This window comes from Dendrobates tinctorius, unplaced genomic scaffold, assembly GCF_039654945.1.
Source record: "Dendrobates tinctorius isolate UK_male_01 unplaced genomic scaffold, ASM3965494v1 ptg000388l, whole genome shotgun sequence".
NCBI classification, from domain to species: Eukaryota; Metazoa; Chordata; class Amphibia; order Anura; family Dendrobatidae; genus Dendrobates; species Dendrobates tinctorius.
The window spans coordinates 8,422,271-8,436,927 of NW_027362054.1; positions in this window are offsets into that span (position 1 = coordinate 8,422,271).

Consider the following 14,657-nt stretch of genomic DNA (forward strand, 5'->3'; position numbering starts at 1 on the left):
CGCATACTTGCGTTTTCGTGCGCATGCGTTTTTTTGTCTTTTGCGCCAGGCGCGCCAGACGCAACATGTTGCATTTTTGGTTCCGCCCTGTCTCGTCAAAAAAACGCATGCGCACGCTTGCGCACGGAATGCGCAAAAACACCACATTGGAGCCTATGGGAACGCATGCGTGCGCATGGTCTTGCGCACGCTTGCGTTTTTTTGCGCATGCGTTTTTGAGTTAAACAAGTCTAGAATGTTCTCTAGACAATGGAAAAAACGTCACACTTAAAAACGCATGCGCATAAAAAACGCCAACGCATGCAAAAAACGCATGTAAAACGCAAACAACGCTGCGTTTTTTTTACACATCAGCATGCGCATGACGTTAAAAAAACGCGCGTTTGTTTTGCGTTTTTCTTTGCGTTTTTTATGCGCCCGATGCGCTGCGCAAAAAAACGCTAATGTGAAACTAGCCTAAAACGCAAGCAACGCTGCGTTTTTTTGACGCATCAGCGTGCGCATGATGTTAAAAAACGCGCGTTTGTTTCGCGTTTTTCTTTGCGTTTTTTATGCGCACGATCCTATGGGATTCCGCAATGCTGTGCTAATGCTGCGGTTTTTACCGCGGCGGAATCGCTTCATGGTAAAAAACGCAGCATGCTCATTAATTTTGCGGAATCGCGGCGATCCCGCACCCATAGGAATGCATTGTTCTGCTTACTTTCCGCATGTGGCTGTACACACCATGCGAAAAGTAAGCAGAACATTTGCGGATGGTACCCACGGTCCGGGCTGTCCTCCGGGCTTTGGGTACCATATCCCTGTAAAAAATAGAATTTAAAATAAAAAATATTGTTATTCTCACCTTCCGACGTCCCGTGCAGCCTTCCTGCCTCTCTCCACGCTCCTGGTCCCAGTAAGCCCTTGCGAGCGATGACGTCCGTTCTCGCGGTCATTCGCGCGACGTCATTGCGAATGACCACGAGACGTCGCGATCCCGCGAGAACGGACGTCATCGCTCGCAAGGGCTTACTGGGACCAGGAGCGTGGAGAGAGGCAGGAAGGCTGCACGGGACGTCGGAAGGTGAGAATAACAATATTTTTTATTTTAAATTCTATTTTTTACAGGGATATGGTACCCAAAGCCCGGAGGACAGCCCGGACCGTGGGTACCATCCGCAAATGTTCTGCTTACTTTTCGCATGGTGTGTACAGCCACATGCGGAAAGTAAGCAGAACAATGCATTCCTATGGGTGCGGGATCGCCGCGATTCCGCAAAATTAATGAGCATGCTGCGTTTTTTACCACGAAGCGATTCCGCCGCGGTAAAAACCGCAGCATTAGCACAGCATTGCGGAATCCCATAGGAATGCATGGGATGCTTAGTTTTCGCGGCAAAATCGTACGGTTAAGGCTGGTTTCACATTTGCGCTTTTGTGCGCTGCGCATGCGCACTGCGCACCTATGTTTAACATGACGTGCGCATGGTCTTGCGCACACTTGCGTTTTCGTGCGCATGCGTTTTTTTGTCTTTTGCGCCAGGCGCGCCAGACGCAACATGTTGGATTTTTTGGTGCGCCCTGTCTCGGCAAAAAAACGCATGCGCATGCTTGCGCACGGAATGCGCAAAAACAACACATTGAAGTCTATGGGAACGCATGCGTGCGCAAGGTCTTGCGCACGGTTGCGTTTTTTTGCGCATGCGTTTTTGAGTGAAACAAGTCTAGAATGTTCTCTAGACAATGGAAAAAATGTCACACCTAAAAACGCATGTGCATAAAAAAACGCAAACGCATGCAAAAACGCATGTAAAACGCAAGCAACGCTGCGTTTTTTTGACGCATCAGCGTGCGCATGATGTTAAAAAAACGCGCGTTTGTTTCGCGTTTTTCTTTGCGTTTTTTATGCGCACGATGCGCTGCGCAAAAAAACGCTAATGTGAAACTAGCCTAAAACCGCCGCAGAAACGCGAAAAAAAGCCACGTGTGAACTCAGTCTAACTGTCAAGGGTGACATCTGTGAGGGTCGCGCAGATCCTACATCTGCCACCACTGAGACCCTACTAGATTTGGTTGATCTGCGCAAGGTGCGCTTTATTTTCTTTTCTCTTCCTATATACAGCTACCACCAGTTTGTCAAGGAGACGCAATGCCACTGCTTACATTCAATCACATTTGGTTCCAACCTTCCTATATATACATACAGGCTTTTACCACGTTAATAGCCAGAGGTAAGTTCACATTAGGCAGTTAGGTTGGGGACCCATCTGATTATGAGATTACCTTGACGTTGGTAGATGGGCTCACAATGTTTGGCCAACTTTGGAAATGTGTAGAAGAGACCTGGGATAAGATTTCGGGCGAGACATGCTTGAATCTGATCAAGAGCATCCCCAAAAGGATTCTGGCAGTGTTGAACGCAAAAGGTGGATTTACAAAGTATACTAAATATTAAAAATTAGATTTTTAGAAGCAAAATAGTAACAATGCAGTGACATGACAAGAATCTGCATTACTAATCATACGCTAAATAGTTGCAAGTCAAATTTATGTATGAGATAGCCAAGGTGGTTGTCTATAAAATGATGGCAGTCTCACATTCAAAGCAGCAGTGGATGGTGAGATATGGAGCCTGAAAGTCAAAAGTTCAAAACATTTTGCTCATCAGTGTATACCCTGGTACTTTTGCTGCCAACTCCACAATAGCAAAAAGAACTACTACAGTGGCTAGTAAAGAAAACACCAAACTATACTCTTGTGTTAAAGTTAACCTGTCACCACTTTTGGCCGAAATGAAGTAAGGCCACCACCTTTCAGGGCTGATATACAGCATTCTATAATGGGCATAGCAAAGTCCTGCAGTGCCAGGCGCTGGGAAAGGTCAAAGAGGCCCGGCACCTGCACACTGTAGTACCTTGCTCTGCCCTCAACAGGTCAGAGAAGGAAGCCTGCACAGGAGCGTGATGCCGAGGACATTGTGTGGATGACATAGGGACACGTCATCCACATGAAGCAAGCAGGAGGGCGGAGATCATAAAAAGATGGGAGGCGCCGGACCAAGACCTGTGACACCCCTCGGACCACCTGCAGGTGATTATAATAAAAGCTATTTTTCTTCTCTTACAGGTCGGGTTGGGGGCAGATATACAGCATTATAGAATGCTATGTCTCAGTCCTGAAAGGTGGTGACCTTACTTCATATCAGCCAAAACTGGTGACAGGTTTCCTTTAAACTATGATATTGTGTTTAATTATGGATTTACAGTGAGTACGGAAAGTTTTCAGATCCCTTTAAATTTTTCACTGTTTCATTGCAGCCATTTGGTAAATTCTGAAAAGTTCATTTTTTTCTCATTAATGTACACTCTGCACCCAGTCTTGACTGAAAAAAACAGAAATGTAGACATTTTTTCCATTTTATTAAAAAAAGAAAAACTGAAATATCACATGGTCATAAGTATTTAAACCCTTTGCTCAGACACTCATATTTAAGTCACATGCTGTTCATTTCCTTGGTTCCTCCTTGAGATGGTTCTTCTCCTTCATTGGAGTCCAGCTGTGTTTAATTAAACCGATAGGACTTGATTTTGTAAAGGCACACACCTGTCTATATAAGACCTCACAGCTCATGTCAGACCAAATGAGAATCATGAGGTCAAAGGAACTGGCTAAGGAGCTCAGAGACAGAATTGTGGCAAGGCACAGATCTGGACAAGGTTACAATAAAATTTCTGCAGTACTCAAGGTTCCTAAGAGCACAGTGGCCTCCATAATCCTTAAATGTAAGAAGTTTGGGACCACCAGAAGTCTTCCTAGACCTGGCCGTCCAGCCAAACTGAGCAATCATGGGAGACGAGCCTTGGTGAGTGAGGTATAGAAGAACCCCAAGATCACTGTGGCTGAGCTCCACAGATGCAGTAGGGAGATGGGAGAAAGTTCCACAAAGTCAACTACCAGCCATTGCAGCCCTCCACCGGTAGTGACCCGACAGAAGCCTTTCCTCAGTGCCAGATATGGAAGCCCGCACAGAGTTTACTAAAAAAACATATGAAGGACTCCCAGACTATGAGAAATAAGATTCTCTGGTCTGATGAGATGAAGGTAGAACTTTTTGGTGATAATTCTAAGCGGTATGTGTGGAGAAAACCAGGCACTGCTCATCACCTGCCCAATACAATCCCAACAGTGAAACGTGGTGGTAGCATCATGCTATGGGGGTGTTTTTCAGCTGCAGGGACAGGATGACTGGTTGCAATTGAAGGAAACATGAATGCGGCCAAGTACATAGATATCCTGGATGAAAACCTCTTCCAGAGTGCTCTGAATCTCAGACTTGGCCGAAGGTTCACCTTCCAACAAGACAATGACCCTAAGCACACAGCTAACAAAAGAGTGGCTTCAGAACAACTCTGTGACCATTCTTGACTGGCCCAGCCAGAGCGCTGACCTGAACTCAATTGAGCATCTCTGGAGAGACCTGAAAATGGCTGTCCACCAACGTTCACCATCCAACCTGACAGAACTGGAGAGGATCTGCAAGGAAGAATGGCAGAAGATACCCAAATCCAGGTGTGAAAAACTTGCATCATTCCCAAGAAGACTCATGGCTGTACTAGCTCAAAAGGGTGCTTCTACTCAATACTGAGCAAAGGGTCTGAATACTTACGACCATGTGATATTTCAGTTTTTCTTTTTTAACAAATTTGCAAAAAATGTCTACATTTCTCTTTTTTCAGCAAAGATGTGGTGCAGAGGGTATATTAATGAGAAAAAAAATGAACTTTTTTGAATTTACCAAATGGCTGCAATGAAAAAGAGAAAAATTTAAAGGGGTCTGAATCCTTTCCGTACCCACTGTAAGTCTTTTTTCGCCCTATGTAACAGCTGTGGGTGGATCGCGATTCCACCAGCGACTGTCATGAACACATGACAGCCGATAAAATCGGAGCCAGCATCAAAGGGCAAGACACAACATATGACGCATTTATACGTCATATGTCGTGAAGGGGTTAAACCCAGGTTGTAATGTAACAAAATAGGTAAGCCAAGGGGACTGAATACTTTTGGTAGTCAATGTACAAGCTCATTTACTTTTATTTCCCCTCTTCACAGACCCTTTATTCAGTGCAGCAATAACAGACATTTTAGGCCATTTAGTACTGATGCATCAAACACAAATATTACAAAAATATATAAACACAGTTTGTTTGTAACAAAATGGGTAAAAAGCCAAGGGAGTGAACACCCATTATAGGTAGCATATGCCTTCAGGGGTGTGGTTTACAGAGCTGTTACATTTTATATATTTAATCCAGAAAGGTAGGCAATGTTTACACAAAAAATATACAAAGATGATACAAAATGGGAACAAAACAATACAGTATATACAATTACATAGAATAAAAGGGATAGAACAAGAAAATGACTAACCTTGATGCCACGGAAATGGCTTAACCCCTTTCTGACTGTTGACGGGATAGTACATCAGCAGTCAGACTCCCCTGCTTCGAGGTGGGTTCCGGCCGTGAGCCCACCTCAAAGCTGCGACGTGTCAGCTGTTATGAACAGCTGACATGTGCCTGCAATAGGTGCGAGCGGAATCGCCATCTGCCCGCACCTATTAACTAGTTAAATCCTGCTGTCAAGCACTGACAGCGGGCATTTAACTAGAGCTTCTGGCCGCCGGGCCGGCAGTGAGCTCATCGTCGACCCCCGTCACGTGATCGGGGGTCGGCAACGTGTTGCCTGGACAACCAGAGGTCTCATAGAGACCTCTATGGTTGTTGCAGGCAGATCGCTTTGAGCACCGCCCGGTGGCCAGCGCTCAAAGCACTGCAGTAAATCTGCTACATATGTAGCAGAGCCGATCGGGTTGTGCATGCTTCTAGCCTTCTACGGAGGCTATTGAAGCATGCCAAAAGTAAAAAAATACCTAAAAGTTTAAATCATCCCCCTTTCAAAATAAATCTATATAAAAAAAAATCCCACATACACATATTAGGTATCGCCGCGTTCAGAATCGCCCGATCAATAAAAAAAAGCATTAACCCGATCGCTAAATGACGTAGCGAGAAAAAAATTTAAAACACCAGAATTACGCTTTTTTGGTCGCCGCGACATTGCATTAAAATTTGCATCAAAAGAACATATCTGCACATAAGTGGTATCATTAAAAACTTCACCTCGGCCCGCAAAAAATAAGCCCTCACTCGACCCCAGATCACGAAAAATGAAGACGCTACGGGTCTCTGAAAAATGCAGTTTTTTTTTTTAGCAAACTTTGGAATTTTTTTTCACCACTTAGATCAGGGGTCTCAAACTCGCGGCCCTTGAGACAATAGTTTGCGGCCCTCACCACATGGGCCCTCTGGACGATAGTTTGCGGCCCTCACCTCGGCCGGGATCACACATGCGAGAAACACGGCCGAGTCTCACATGTGAAATCCCAGTCACACGTAGTACCACTCATTAAGGTCATGAATATGGACGCCACTCCACTCTCATAGGCGTAGCGCCCATATTCATGAGTTTAATGAGCGGTACCTCGCGTCCATACAGGAAGAAGATGTCGGCGCTGGACCATCGGAGCTGCAGCAGGAGGAGGCGAGTATGATGATGGCTAGACAGTCACAGTAGACTGCTGTCACACTCACAACACATGCAGCAGGAGCAGCCGAGCAGGGACTGGACCGCGCTACAGACAGGTGCTCCGGGTTCAGAATGGGCGGTGCGGTATATTGCTCTCGGAGGCGGGACATCAGCCGGCCTTATTGCGAACTTGCGCCATTACCCCGGGCTCAGAAGCGGAGGCGGCCATGGAAATTGCTGCTCAGCGGGACAGAAAAAAAAACGGAAAAGACGCATCGGCTAACACTGAAACAGTGACACCAAGTGGAATTATCTATTACACTGCCCCAAACATGTCTTTTTCAAAACCTGCAGTGAAAAGAGAGGTTGGTGATGAGCACAGACAATTTCAGGAAAAGTGGGAAGTGCAATATTTCTTTGTTGAGCACAGGGGCATCCCGACGTGTCTTATTTGCACAGAGAAAGTTGCGGTGCACAAAGAATACAATTTGAAACGTCATTACATAACTAGACATGCTGAGGAGTATGCAAAATACCAGGGAGATGAAAGAGCCAACCGGGTTGCTAATCTTAAAAGATATCTACTGAGGCAACAAGATTTCTTTAAGAAAGCAGCCAAAGAGAATGATGCAGCAGTCGAAGCTAGCTACGTGGTTAGGCTATGTGCACACACTGTGGATTGATCTGCGCGGATTTGGTTAAATCCGCAGGACCAAAGTCCTGCGGTTTATCTGCGGATTTGCCTCCGGTTTCACATCTCATAAGGATAAGGCTCTGTGCACACGGTGCGGATTCTGCTGTGGATCCGCAGCAGAACTGCAGGTGATGTACAGTACCATTATTGGCTATGTAAAAAAATAAAAAACGCTGTGCACATGCTGCGGATTTTTCCACACGGATTGCAGCATGTCACCTCTTTTGTGTGGTTTTGCTGCAGTTTTCCACCTGGTCCATACTACAAATCCGCAGGTGGAGAACCGCACAAAAACGGCAGTAAAACCGCACAAAAAATGCACTAAATCCGCAGGAAAAATGCAGGTCATTTGACCTGCGGATTTAGTAAAATCCACGCGGAAAAATCCGCGGGAGAATCCGCACCGTGTGCACATAGCCTAAGGTGTGAAACCGCTGCGGATTCCACACAAACAATTGATATGCTGCGGATTGTAATCCGCGGCAAAACCACGCTGAAAAATCGGCAGCGTCTGCACAGCAGTTTTTGTTTTGCATAGGCTAACATGGTAGTGTACACCGCTGCGGGTCCGCAGGGCCAGATCCGCAGCAGAATCCCCAACGTGTGCACATAGCCTTAGTGAGATGATTGCTAAAGCAGGAAAGCCATTCAAAGAAGGTGAATTTGTAAAAAAGTGCATATTACAGGCTGCAAGTATTGTCTGTCCAGAAAAGAAAGGTCAGTTTAGCAACATCAGCCTTTCTGCCAACACCGTAGCAGAGCGCATTTCTGACCTGTCAAGTGACATTTATGATCAACTGTGTGAGAAAGCAAAATGTCGCTCTTGATGAGACCACAGACCTCAGCGACACTGCCCAGCTCACAATCTATGTCCGTGGTGTTGATGACCATTTTGAAGTCATAGAGGAGTTGCTCACAGTAATTCCAATGCATGGCCAGACCACCACTCAGGAGATATTTCACCAGCTGTGTGTGTCATTGAGAATGCCGGTTTAACTTGGAGGAGGTTTGTTGGAATAACAATTGATGGAGCGCCATCAATGACAGGGAGGAAAAATGGACTGGTGGCACTTGTTAAAAAAAGAACTGGAAGAGGAAGGTGTGGAGGAGGTCATTGCTGTGCACTGCATTATCCATCATCAGGCCCTTTGCAGCAAATGCCTGAAGTTTGACAATGTGATGTCTTTCGTTGTGAAATGCATCAACCAAATCCGATCCAGGGACTTAAACCACAGAAGGTTTTGTGCTTTTTTTTTTTAGAGGAAATGGAGTCAGAATATGGGGATGTGCTCTAGTTCACCGAGGTACGTTGGCTCAGCAGGGGAAACATATCGAAGAGATTTTTTGAGTTGAGAGCGGAAGTGAAAGCCTCTTGGAGAAAGATGGGGCTGCTGTTCCTGTGCTAAGTGATCCAAAATGGCTCATGGACTTAGCTTTTTTGTTGATATCATACATGAGCTTAATGTACTGAACAAGAAGTTACAAGGCCAGGGGAAACTTGTCAGTGCTGCCTATGACAACATGAGAGCATTCTCTACAAAACTTATGTTATGGAAAGCCCAGCTTTCTCAGACAAACCTGTGCCATTTCCCATCATGCAAGGCACTCATGGAAGCAGGCACACCATTCAGTGGTGAGGAGTATATGGATGTCATTTTGAAGCTACAGGAGGAATTTGATCACAGATTTGCAGACTTCATGACGCACAGAGCCACATCTCAAATTTTTGCGGACCACTTCTCCTTTGATGTGCAAGATGCCCCTCCTGTGCTTCAAATGGAGCTCATTAACCTGCAGTGCAACTCTGAACTCAAAGCCAAGTTCAGGGAGGTGAGTGGAAAAGCAGACAAGCTCGGGCAATTTTTGAGAGAATTGCCCCCAGTTTCCCTGAGCTTTCCCGAATGTTCAAGTGGACCATGTGTCTTTTTGGGAGCACATACTTGTGCGAAAAGCTCTTCTCTACCTTGAACTTCAATAAGTCCAAGTACAGGTCCAGACTTACTGATGAGCATCTTCAAGCCCTACTGCGGGTCTCAACTGCTTCCTCCCTTAAGCCAAATGTGGCTCGGCTATGCGAGAGTAAGCGCTGCCAGATCTCTAGCAGCAAGAAGTAGGCAGAAGAAATCATGTTCAAAACAGTTTATGTTCAATGTTCCATTCATGTTCAGAAAGTTAAATGTTAAAGAACTGTTAATACAGACAGCTGAATCTGAAGAATAATAATTACATTTCTCTAGTCAGCAACTATATGTGGTTTCTTCAGTGTTCTATATCTGCTGTATTATCATTTTCATTTTATTTATTACTGATTGATTTATTTTTTTCTTATGATTTTGTTAAATTATTTTTTAACACAAAATAAGATGAAAAAATAAAGACATTTGATAACATTGGAATGTTTTTGTAAGAGCTTTTCTTGTGGAAAACCTGATGCGGCCCAGCCTCACCCAGATTCTACCTCCAGCGGCCCCTGGGTAAATTGAGCTTGAGACCCCTGACTTAGATAATAAAGAACCTAGATATATTTGGTGTCTATGAACTCGTAATGACCTGGAGAATCATAATGGCAGGTCAGTTTTTGCATTTATTGAACCTAGGAAAATGCATGCCATGTGAACAGACACCGCAGTTTACAAGACCAAATAGGCCCAACTGCACCCTGAATAAAAAGTGTAAAAAACACAAAAAATTTGAGGTATTAGCTGATATTTTGGCCAAAATACATGAGCCCGTAACCTGCGCCAAAGGTCCCCACGTTTACGAGTCTTGCACCTGTGTTGTCATCTTAATTATATGGGTCCACTGCATCCTGATAGTGCATTTGTCTGGAGGCCTGGACGGGTAAACCTCTCTGCTTTTTTTTGCTGTTTTCTTGTATTATTGGAGGATTTTTAAGTCCTCTTTTTGTGCAATTTCAGTGTTAGCATTTATTGAACCTAGCAAAAAAAAAAAAAGCCAAGCAAAAAGTGTGGGATTGCACTTTTTTTTGCAATTTCACCTTTCACCGCACTTTGAATTTTTTTCCCTTTTTTGAATACACGACATGCTAAAACCAATGATGTTGTTCAAAAGTACAACTCGTCCCGCAAAAAACAAGCCCTCACATGGCCATATTGACAGAAAAATAAAAAAGTTATGGCTCTGGAAAGGAGGGGAGCAAAAAACGAAAAATCGAAAAAAGCTCCGGTCATGAAGGGGTTAAAGCTTAATGGTGGGAATTACTCCTTAGGAAAATGGACATAGCTACAGCAAGCTGCACCTTCCAGGACAGACAAACGACCAAACACAAATTCTGCCTTTTATTAGATCAAGTATACGCCCATATACCTCCCCTAGGTGAGCTCATGTGGGGGCTGGTTGTGGGATGTGCTAGGTCTGGTAGAATTTTAGGAGATCATCAACTTATAGAATATCTTTGTCCCAGATGGTAGAGATTGCCGTCATGTTTCTTATAATGTTACCTGTATATAGAGACAAAACATGGCATGGTTAACACAATCGATCCGACCAATATTAATTTGGAGGGGTTGTGCCGGCATTACAGTAATGTGAGTGAATGTGTTATTTTCGTCCCTTTTGCAAATATCCATCACTGACCACTGGCTCCAAAAAGTCTCAGAGCTGTGCTTTGATCAGAGGAAGCTCATGCTTGGAAAGTGTACTCCCCCACCCTGCATAAACAAATCTGTCTTGATGTCCAAGCTCCCACCCCCCCCCCCCCCCCCCCACCGAATATATCTCCTGTTGTCATTACCCGTTCACTGCAGGGGCCCCTACATCAATAAAAGTTGAAGTGTCAGTTCCCTCCAACATCCCCAATTTATAACTAGTTTTTCTCTTCCCCAGAGATCAGTGTCAGTGTGTGCTGTATTGATGAAAGGAACAGGATATATGGTGTGGCCTTCTAGGTGATATGTTGTTACTATTATCACACCATTTATTATTTCTGTTTACTTTGCTGGAAATGATCAATTTAATCTCTACTAGTCACTCACCTGTACCTGTAACCTGATCCTCCTGAATCCACAATGATAAAATACCTGTGTCATTTAGCTGTGTTACATATATGCACACTAAAATAGCAGTATTGTTTTGGTAACTCTAAACTGAAGCCATTTTATGGCATAGGACGACAGTGGTGCATCGTGGAGATCTGATCTTCCACCTGTAGTATCTGCGCTGAACCATACTGAGGCAGATTTACTAAGTAAAATGAGTCAGAATTGAATTATTGTGATAGAAACTTTCCTGCCTCAACTGAGAAGACTATTGGTTTATCAAGCAGAGGTGTGATTTATATGTGAGTGGTGTGGTACAAGTTAAAATTTTGACATAAAGAAATTGAATAGCAAAGAGTTAGTTTTGTCTAACTTCATACCATCTAAAGACGTGTCGCATTCATCATCCAGCGTGAGCCGCTGTCATTTATTTGGAAACTTAGTCTAATGCTAATCTGTCACTATATATTATAGGGCTTCAGCTTGCCAAATTTAATGTGTAATACACACATCGCTAGGCTTCGGCTCCACTTGCCATATTCAGCAGTCTTCACATGACTTGCAGTCAAAAGGCAACTAGTTTGTCATCTACGTCTCAACATTGCACAGGATCACAATTATGCATATTGGATACTTGCAGTCAAGTGGTGACCATGAGAACTGACAAGCGGAGCTGCATCTTAATGGTGTGTGCATTACACATAATTTGGATTCATCAAGCTGCTGTCAAATCCCTTTAAATTCTAGGGACATCCCCACACTAGACTGAGGTTGGCCATATACATTAAGGTTGGCCATATACATTAGAAGGCTGCCAGCTGAATGATTCTTCGGAGGACAGTCATCTCAGCCAGCACTCCCATACACAGGCGCAATCCTGTGTTATTAATGTGAAAGCCACCGACAGACATGTCGGACAGGGATTTATTTCTGGAAGAACAATGCGATGGGCAGTCCAAAATCGGACATGTCCGATTGGCAACTTTCCCGACCATCAGTTGGCCGGCGCCCCCCTCACACACTAGACCGTACCTATTGATAGACAGGTTCAGCTGACAGCCTAATATGTACACACGTGGTCAAAATTGTTGGTACCCCTCATTTAATGACAGAAAAACAAACAATGATCACAGAAATAACTAGAATCTATCAAAAGTAATAAATCAAATATCTATGAAAATGAACAAATGAAAGTCAAACATTGCTTTTCAACCATGCTTCCATAGAATTTAAAAAAAAAAAACTTCATGAAATAGGCCTGGACAGAAATGATGGTACCCCTGAAAATAATGTGACAAAAGGGACATGTTAAATCAAGGTGTGACCACTAATTAGCATCACAGGTGTCTACAATCATGGAATCAGTGAGTGGGCCTGTATAGAGGGTTACAGATACTCACTGTGCTGTTTGGTGACATGGTGTGTATCACACTCAACATGGACCAGAGGAAGCAAAGGAAAGAGTTGTCTCAGGAGATTATAAAGAAAATTATAGACAAACATGTTAACGGTAAAAGTTATAAGACCATCTCCAAGCAACTTGATGTTTCTGTGACTACAGTTGGACATACTATTGAGAAATGTAAGCTCCATGGGACTGTAGCCAACCTACCTGGATGTGGCCGCAGGAGGAAAATTGATGACAAATCAAAGAGATGGATAGTATGAATGGTAACAAAAGAGCCCAGAAAAACTTCTGAACAGATTAAAGGTGAACTTCAAGCTCAAGGAACATCAGTGTCAGATCGCACCATCCATCATTGTATGAGCCAAAGTGGACTTAATGGGAGACGACCAAGGAGGACACCATTGTGGAAAAAAGTCATAAAAAAGCCAGACTGGAATTTGCCAAACTACATGTTCACAAGCCACAAAGCTTCTGGGAGAATGTCTTATGGACAGATGAGCCAAAAATTGAACTTTTTGGCAAGGCATATCAGCTTTTCAGATGGAAAAATGAAGCATATCAAGAAAAGAACACTGTCCCTACTGTGAAACACGGAGGAGGCTCTGTTATGTTCTGGGGCAGTTTTGCTGCATATGGCACGGGGTGTCTAGAATCTGCAGGGTACAATGAAATCTCAAGACCATCAAGGAATTCTAGAGAGAAATGTGTTGCCCAGTGTCAGAAAGCTAAGTCTCAGTTGCAGGTCATGGGCCTTGCAACAGGATAATGACCCAAACCACACAGCTAAAAACACCCAAGAATGGCTAAGAGGAAAACATTGGACTATTTTGAAGTGGTGGGCAGCATGGTGGCTCAGTGCATAGCACTGTAGCCTTGCGGCGCTGGAGTAATGGGTTCGAATCTCACCAAGGACAACATCTGCAAGGAGTTTGTATGTTCTCTCCGTGTTTGCGTGGGTTTCCTCCGGGTTCTCTGGTTTCCTCCCACATTCCAAAGACATACTGATAGGGAATTTAGATTGTGAGCCACATCGGGGACAGTAATGATAATGTGTGCAAATTGTAAAGCGCTGCGGAATATGTTAGTGCTATATAAAAATAAAGATTATTATTAAGTGGCCTTCTATGAGCCCTGACCTAAAACCTATTGAACATCTTTGGAAAGAGCTCAAACATGCCATCTGTAAAAGGCAACCTTTAAACATGAGACAACTGGAGCAGTTTGCTGTTGAGGAGTGGTCCAAAACACCTGTCAAGAGGTGCAGAAGTCTCACTGACAGTTACAGGAATCGTTTGATTGCAGTGATTGCCTCAAAAGGTTGCGCAACAAAATATTAAGTTAAGGGTTTTTAAAATTCTGTTGAAGCATGGTTGAAAAGCAATGTCTGACTTTCATTTGTTCATTTTCATAGATTTTTGATTTATTATTACTTTTGTCAGATTCAAGTTATTTCTGTCACCATTTTAGGTGTTTATGTCATTAAGGCTGGATTTACATTTACCGCATTTTTTGCAGTCCGTTTTTGCGGGCCGTATCGCCGCATTTTTTGTGGTGTACCACAATAACGGGTCGCAAAAAAAATGCCCGTTTGTTTTTCGGCCTCATTGAGTTACAATGGGGGCCGTATCCGTACTCCATATAAGGCTATGTGCACATGCTGCGGATTCTGCTGCGGATCCGCAGCGTTTCTGGCCCTGCGGGTCTGCAGCAGTTTCTGCTGCGTTGTACAGTACCATTCTTTGCAATTGTCAAACCAAAAACGCTGTGCACATGCTGCGGATTTTTCCGCGGGTTACAATCCGCAGCATGTCAATTCTTTGTGCGGAATCACACCTTATCCATTGTGAGGTGTGAAATTGCAGGGCTAAACCACAGGCTAATCCGCAGGACTTTTGACCTGCAGATTTTTACAAATCCGCGGGGAAAAATCCGCAGCTCTCCAAACTACGTGTGCACATAGCCTAAGAGATTGAGCAAGCTCGATCTT